Source organism: Denticeps clupeoides, chromosome 15 (assembly GCF_900700375.1).
Source record: "Denticeps clupeoides chromosome 15, fDenClu1.1, whole genome shotgun sequence".
Taxonomy (NCBI): domain Eukaryota; kingdom Metazoa; phylum Chordata; class Actinopteri; order Clupeiformes; family Denticipitidae; genus Denticeps; species Denticeps clupeoides.
The window spans coordinates 5,082,975-5,091,083 of record NC_041721.1 but is presented as its reverse complement, the minus strand read 5'-3'; the positions used below and the strand labels follow the sequence as shown (position 1 = coordinate 5,091,083).

The 8,109-nt window shown below is 46.3% G+C and overlaps 1 protein-coding gene across 1 annotated transcript in view; it reads left to right on the top strand.

The window, feature by feature from the left end:
• The first annotated feature begins 1,901 nt into the window (after positions 1 to 1,901).
• The window catches only part of rap1b (RAP1B, member of RAS oncogene family), a 36,697-nt gene continuing 30,489 nt past the window's right edge, over positions 1,902 to 8,109 (top strand). The window contains exon 1 of the mRNA XM_028954170.1: positions 1,902 to 2,052. The gene's annotated coding sequence lies outside the window, so the exon portion shown is untranslated. The remainder of the gene's footprint in view (positions 2,053 to 8,109) is intronic.

Here is an 8,109-nt window from a genome sequence, read left to right as displayed (position 1 = left end):
CACATGGTTGCTCGTAGCCAAGGGGGTCGTTCGGCAGCAGAGGGAGTGGGCCCACATTCCCGATGCCAGAGAGCATATTTGGCATTCCTTGCCTTCTGTAGTCGCTCTCAATGAGCCGTTTGATTTCCTCCGGGTCTTTTTTTCCCCCCATGCCGGCTTCGCAGGCAGAGGGAGGCTGCGCTGGGAGAACAGGAGACGATTTAGAGTGCTGCGTCTACTACGTCTACGTTTCAGATGACACCCTGAGCTCTGGGCTTTTCTCGTATCTTGCACAGACTTCCAGCACACTTTCCCAGGGTCTGTGACAAGATATTTAACTTAACATTTGATTAAAAACACTACTGACTTCTGCATACATACATACTATTTTAAGTATTTAATTGACTTGTTATTTAATGTGGCTTTCAAACTATAAACTTAAAGGTCCCCTATCATGAAAATTTCACATGAAATTATTTAACATGAATACGAGTTCCCCTAGCCTTTCTATGGTCCTGCAGTGGCGAAGAGTGCTGTGGTCATTCTGCTTCGGCTTTCTGCGAGCAGCAGCTCAGGCGGTCGGATATGGAATTTATCCCCTTATGTTGTCATAAGGATAAAGGTTACCTCCCATTTCTCATGCTTCCCACCCCTCCCCTTAAAAAGAAACTCCATCGACCATCATGGCCTCCAAATGTGCGAAGCATTCCAGTTGCTCCAATTCGTCACGTGAACCCCAGTGGGTTCATTTTAGGGTGGTAGTAGCCTAGTGGGTAACACACTCGCCTAGGAACCAGAAGACCCAGGTTCAAACCCCACTTACTTCCATTGTGTCCCTGAGCAAGACACTTAATCCTGAGTGTCTCCAGGGGGGACTGTCCCTGTAACTACTGATTGTAAGTCGCTCTGGATAAGGGCGTATGATTAAATGTAAAATGTAAATTTTATATTTTCTGGAAAAACAGTGACAACTAGTTCTCGTCCCGCCTCTCTCCTCCTCATTATCATTTAAAGCGACAGAAACCAAAATGGCACGTCCTGGGCAAATCTCATTGTGGGACTGCCTCAAAGTTCTGCACGAAGGCTGAATTACAGATATAGTATTAGGGAACCACAAAGACAGATATAAAAGCCAAAAAAAAAAATCATAATATGGGACCTTTGATTATTTTGGTTGTGAATACATTCACTGTACATTCATTGTTCTGTTATGTGAATGACAAATATACTGGAGCTAAGCAAAGAGTTAACTGTTATGCATTTAGGAATTATGGAATTAACTGTGATACACAATTTATTGTTGGATGGCTGATTACGGGTCTGCTACCTTACCCATTAGGCCATCCACTGGCACTGTAATAGTGATGTAGCAGGTTTTGACCCATCCCCACATTTACAATTAAATGTCGTATAATTTTCATTGGAAAAAAAAATACAGTGCAAGACAGCTGACCAAGCTCGGGCCAGATCAGCGGTTTTTGGTGCAGATAACGCAAATGAGTTGAATAATGACAGAGCCACTTCGTGTGCAAAGGAGTAAACACGTTGTTAATGTGTGCAACAAACATTGACAGCACAGTGAACAGAATTGCGAAAAATGTGCAGCATTATGAAAATTCTATAAACTTAAAAAAAAAATTATTTAATTGTGACATCTTGAACCCAGGTTCAAATCCCACTTACTACCATTATGTCCATAATCAGGACACTTAACTCTAACTGTCCCTGTAACTACTGATTGTAAGTCGCTCTGGATAAGGGCGTCTGATAAATGCTGTAAATGTAAAATATACAAATATAAAAGTAAATGTAAAATATTAAATGTAAAAGTGCGTTTGTGTGCGCGCGTCTACCGCGCGCGAGCGGCGGCCGCGGCGGCGCGCGTGACGCGGCGCGCTCGCGCCCGCCGCCGCGGTCGCGCGCGCTCCAGTCGCGGCCAGAGCGCTGTGCGGCGCTGCGCGGCTCAAACCGAGGCTGCGACGTCATGCAGAAGTGAGGACCTCACCCTGACGGCCGAGGCAGCACAGCGAGCGGCGCAGCCAGATTGCAGCTTCGGGGGGACCGCGCTTCTCTGTAAGTGGCGCGCCGCTACGCGCTCGCTCGCGTCGCGGCGTGTGCGCGCTTGTTGTTGTTTTTTTCTTTCTTCTTCTTCTATTCTCCTTCTCTCTCTCTTTTTTTCTAAACCCTCCTCTTGTCGCCGTTCGCTTGGCGCGGACGACGGCCGGTTTCGGGGTTTCCTTGGCGACGCCGGGCTGTCGCCAGTGTCGCCGCGGCGCAGCGCACGAACGAACGCGGAGAGCCGGGCGTGCGGCGCCCGGGCCCGCGGCTTGCGGAAGGGCAGGTCGGATGTCGAGAATATGGCGGAGCGGCGAGCGGAGCGTCGGGGCTGTGGAGGGGTGGACGGCTCCGGAGCCCGTCGCTCATCTGCCCGGGACGAGGGGAGGAGGGTCGCGTCGCGCCAAGAATGGCGTTTCATTCCCTTTTTTTTTTAAAAAAAATGTGTTTCGTCCTGCCCGCTGTGGAAGTTATAGCGGAAATGGAAAAGTTGTGCGAATGTGTGTGGCGCCCCCCCTCCGGTCTCTCTCGGTTGCGAACTTTGCGCTGTCGTGTTTTTTTTTTTTAAATAATAAGAATAATATATATATATATATATATATATGTGTGTGTGTATTTTAGTAAAGTATCCAGTCGCTTGTGGATGTGAGGGAGTCCGGGCCCCGCCTAGTCCGCTATGTAGTCGGGGAAGGGGGGGTGGACACACGACTACTTTTCACCCCTCCCAGTAACGCCAGTAACGCCCGGAGATACATTTGTTGCGTCTCTCGCTCCCCGGCGCTTTCGAATTAGTTTCCTTTCCGTAATGGACTTGCCGCTTTCACTAATTAATATAACCACGTAGCCTGCTGGGAAATGGAACCCCCCCCCCTCTCTCTCTCTCTCTCTGAAAGGCCACGAGGTTGTGCTCGGGTGTGGTTTTTCGTCACGTCTGTTTTTACTCTCCAAAAATGGAAGATATTCTGCGGTGGTTAATATTTAAAAAAAAAAAAAAAAAAAATTAGATTTGTGAAAAGTGTAAGCGGTCGAGGATGTGAAACCGAAGATGTTCCTGGGCGTCGATCTGTCTAACTGTTCCAACTTGTTGCGTCCCACACGAATAGATTACAGGCGGTCTTAGACAAACATAAATCATCTGCACGTCGCTCATGACTGTACAGCGGACATAAATGTTTTAACCACGTCACCACACGAGGTTTTATCTGTTGAATGCATGCCGTTGTGTGTGTATGTGTGTGTGTGTGTGTCTTATCTTGTGTATGTACATATCTGAAGCCATACGTTTCCTGTGACAAAGCAGAAATGGGCCACCATAGCACAGACCGACGCTCCCTCACACCACAAACACACACACACACGCTTTTTTTTTTTTTCCATTAGCCCTGGATACTGTTTGTTCAAGACAAGGAGCGGTTCTCACCCAGCTCCAGCTCTCCCAGATAGGGCTGTTTGCTCGGCCTGACCTTGTCCTGACAGGCAAACCGGACCCCGAGCTCGGTTGCAGGCCAGAGGGTCCCAGACTCGGCCTGGACCGCATGGGAAAGCGTCCCGAGGCCGTTCGGCAGATGACCTCGGGTTGTGTGAAGTGGGACCCCCTCCGCCCCTCCCCTGGTCGGGAGCCGGAGGAAGGAACTCCCCTTGATAGGGTGTCCTCCTGGGCCCGCTGGAATGCCTGCCCTCCGCAACTCAAACATCATCTGCTGCCTTTAGAGCCAATTTGTGTCGCTCACTAGTCAACAAATGAAACCCTCCTCATCCACGTCTGCTGGTTGTTGCTCTTCTCGCTCCTTTGTATGAACTAACCATTTTGAAGCTTGAAAGGCCTTTTGTTGGTGTTGCAGTGTAATGAGAGTTCCTGCTCGCCCAGTAAAACTCTCAGGCTGTGTGCTTAGCGGACTGTTGTATAACCTGCGTTCATGGTGATTCAGTAGTCTTTCTAATCAGTGTAACCCGAGCCATTTTCCTCTCCAGCAAAATGAAAGTTGGGAACCCCGATTTGGCATTTTCCTGCCGCCTCTTTGGTGCTAAATCTTAAACATGTGGGGCTAATTTCCCCTTTGTCAATTTAAGCCTAGTCTTAGATGTGTGTTTGAATGGAGAACTTCGCTGGACTCCTCTTTTAGTCTAGGAATCGGTTTAATACGCGAATGCGACGCAAAGGACTTTGTTTCTATAGAAGCAACGTAAAAATGTCATTCTATTTGTTGATGTTTAGTAACCCCACCCCATGATGCTGGTGGTGCAGCCGGTTGACTGAGTCTTGCTGGTCCTTCTGATGGTACGAATGTATATGTTTTTAAAAGCCAATTTCTTTGTTGGGAACGGGAAGAACACAGACGTCCACCTTTTGAGATGGAAGGAGACAGCAAATTGTTAAAAATGTATTTGGTAGTACTGCAACCAGCCAGCAGGGGTGCTTGACTTGTGGTTGCTGGAGTTCAGAAATGATACTACTTTTAAACGCTTAAGTCCAAAGGAGCGCCTTTTTAACTCCCAGACAATTCGACTCACTGGCTCGTTGTTTGCAATTTCATTTTTGGTCTGCAGACAAGGTCAGTGTTGAACTCTCTAGCTGGTTATACTGGTTGGTCCACATGGCCATGTTTGTACACTGGCATAATGCTTAATAATAAACCGTAATTATGATTGACGAAGACCAGAACATGCATGCCAGTCACCATCAAAAACCAGCCTTGTCCAGGCTGTTTTTACAGCAGGTTTAGTGAAAGCAGATGTGGGTTGGCCAATCTTCTGCTCCATGCATCTCTCACAAACGTGACAAAGAGATACCGTTCGGTGGCTACTCATTTGTTAACGCCCTGTTGACTCATGCCAGTGTTAGGGCTGAAGTGTGACCCTCAGTTATTAAGTGATTTCAGATAAGGTCAGACTTTGAAATGCCCTTCCTGCCAAATGTAATCACCTCGTGTCACTTAGAAAGTATTTAGAAATCCACCAGTGTGATGTCGGCCGTCTATGTTTGGGGTACCAGCCAGGCTGTTTGGACTTAAAATATCCTTCGTTTGGGGGGGGCGGGGGGTGTTGGGAAAGGCCTGTGTAAAGGAGAGGAAATTGTGAGTGTCTGTGTTGGTGTCAGGGTACAGGCCCACTTCCTCTTCAGTGCCAGAGGGCCTTGTGAAACACAGCGACAGGCTTTTCTTCCTCCTTCGGCGGCGACTGAAACCAGTTGGGAAGTCGTGGCTGATCGGGCACAAACTATATAAAGATATGATCCTGGATCAGTTTTACACATTATTAACGTTGTTCCCCAATGTGCCATCGCCGGTTATTGTCCTGTTGCCTCAGTTTACACATGCCATGGCAGCTGCTTGTGTCCTCTCACAAAATGAACGTGTGGTCCATATATATACAGTACAGGCCAAAAGTTTGGACACACCTTCTCATTCAATGCGATTTCTTTATTTTCATGACCATTTACGTTGGTAGATTCTCATTGAAGGCATCACAACTATGAATGAACACATGTGGAGTTATGTACTTAACAAAAAGTGGAGACCTGACCTCCACAGTCACCGGACCTGAACCCAATCCAGGTGGTTTGGGGTGAGCTGGACCAACAAGTTCTAAACACCTCTGGGAACTCCTTCAAGACTGTTGGAAAAGCATTTCAGGTGACGACCTCTTGAAGCACATCAAGAGAATGCCAAGAGTGTTCAAAGCAGTAATCAGAGCAAAGAAACTAGAATATAAAACATGTTTTCAGTTATTTCACCTTTTTTTGTTAAGTACATAACTCCACATGTGTTCATTCTTAGATGCCTTCAGTGAGAACCAACCATGTAAATGGTCATGAAAATAAAGAAATCACATTGAATGTGAAGGTGTGTCCAAACTTTTGGCCTGTACTGTGTGTGTGTGTGTGTGTGTGTGTGTGTGTGTGTATATGTATATAATAACATTTCCACCCATTGAATGTGACCATTTCTTTTCTAAGCTTTATTAGAACAAGTGAAACAGAGTAGATGGAAAGAGTGAAAGAGTACTGTTTTAAATCTTCCTTTTTTTCCCTTGGATCTTTCACTTCCTCTTTTTGATGCCATGCCTCTTTTTGAGCCTCTGTAAGCGGTTAAGACACGCTTGGCCCTCAGGATGCCCTGAGTTTGGGCAGAGTGTCCATGCTGTCTTTTGCTGCATCTTTTTTTTGATGTCTTGGTAATCTGGGCGTCCAGCAGCTAAGCCTCTTATGGCGACTACTGCTGGACACCAGACGGTCACTCTGCTGCCCCTGTTGGATCTCTGAACAGGAACTGTGGCCTTCAGTTGGGTCTGGTTCGAGAAGTGGTGCCTTAAATTGAACATGCTTGGTACTGTTCCGGGTCTGGAAGAGCATCTTTTTCCAGCGCATTTACCTGCTGGAGTGTGTGGGATTGCTCAACTTGACAGCGTTATGTAATTATCCTGGTCTGTAAATGGCCACTGTGTACATCTTGGCTTGTAGGCTGTAAGTGGGCGATGTGTGGACACCATGTGGGTGACGCAGCATCTTCCTGGTCAATCATCTCTGTGTGCCTCTGGATGGCGGGGGTATTACACAGCACTGCGCCGCTGTGTTTGTTTAACTGGCCTCCTAATGACCTGCCAGGTCTTTGGTGAATGGTTTAAGGCTCTGAGGAAAGCATCTGTAATAAGTGCCAGGCCTTTCACCTCGGGCTGTTGCTGTGAATGGGCTGAAGACACTTATTAAGACATTGGAGACATCCTCTGGGTTTACAGATGCCTCTGATTGACTTGAAATGTCTGAATCTCATTTCCTGTTTCCGTATATGGGCTTGTACAGGTTTTGATATTACGAACCCCGTTGCACATGATTATATTTCTCTGCTTGTGAGCTGAAGATGCTGCTTTGGTCCATGTGGTGTCCACTTATAGGGATGAAGCAATCTCTTTAAAGGCCTTTTTGCAAGTTAATGATTCCTAATTGTGTGTGTTCGCATCCTGATTGATGTCAATTGTCCGACTCTATGCCACATTTCATATGGTTTTATCTTTCTGCTTTATGATAGATTGTAGTTTAGGTTTGTGTGTGTGTTTTACTCTTCTGGTTCTGCTGGGGGTAAGGATCTGGTGACCTGTAAGGTGAGAGGCATGGTGTCAGGGGGGCATCTGTTTTGCAGTTGCTTTGGCCATTAAAGATGCCGACGCTTTCAGCGCCTTTCGGGTCGGAGGTCTGAAATCGGACTGGGTCGGGGGAGCTGGCGTGCTTCGGCACTTTAAAACTCTTAGTTTTAAACTCCTAGCTGAACTTTTGAGAACTTTTTAAAAGCTTTTTTTTTTTTATTCGGAGAGGTCAGTTTGGGCAGCTCATTAGAGAAGGAGGAAGGAGAAGCTGAAGGTTTCATTCTGCTGTTCTTTTGGGGGAGTTTTTCAGAGCGCTTACAGTAAATGTCTGGCAGTTCTTGTTGTTTGACATCTATTCGTGATGTTTAGAGCCTGTATTCCGCCCAGAACATCCTCAACCCCAAATATATTGCATAATTTTTTTGTGTAGAATGTTACATCTAGGGCTTGGTGAAATGGTTAAAAACTATTTTCCTCACCTAGTTGTTTTGAATTAATACACTTCAAACGCGAAACTTTAATTGTTGACTTTCCACCCACAGCTATCATGCTGGCAAAATCAGTGGTGCTCAGTCATGAAATCCTCACGGTCCTGGAGTCCTCGTATGGAGGCTAGGAGTGGCTTCGTTTCTTCTTCCAGCGTGTTCACCACAGTGCACAGTTCCACGAAGAAGCAGGTCATACCAAATCGAGATTGTCGCGTGAGATAAGGTTGTAACCCTCTTCATGTTTGGAGTACTTTTAAAGCTTTTTAGTCAATTATTGGTAAACTCTGCACTCTTCATACTGTGTTGTTTGGGGTCATATGACCTGCCCATTTCATCAGTGTCACAGATGGTCTTAATTGTTTTTTTTTTTTTTTTTTTTTAAACCAGTGCTGAGTGGCTCCTTCACAGCCAGCTCTCCTGAGCTTTTTTTTATTTTATTTTTTAAAGCAAAGTTCTGTCGCTGATTTGCAGGTTGGATTAGTGTTTCTGCATTTTCGTCTTCAGAAAG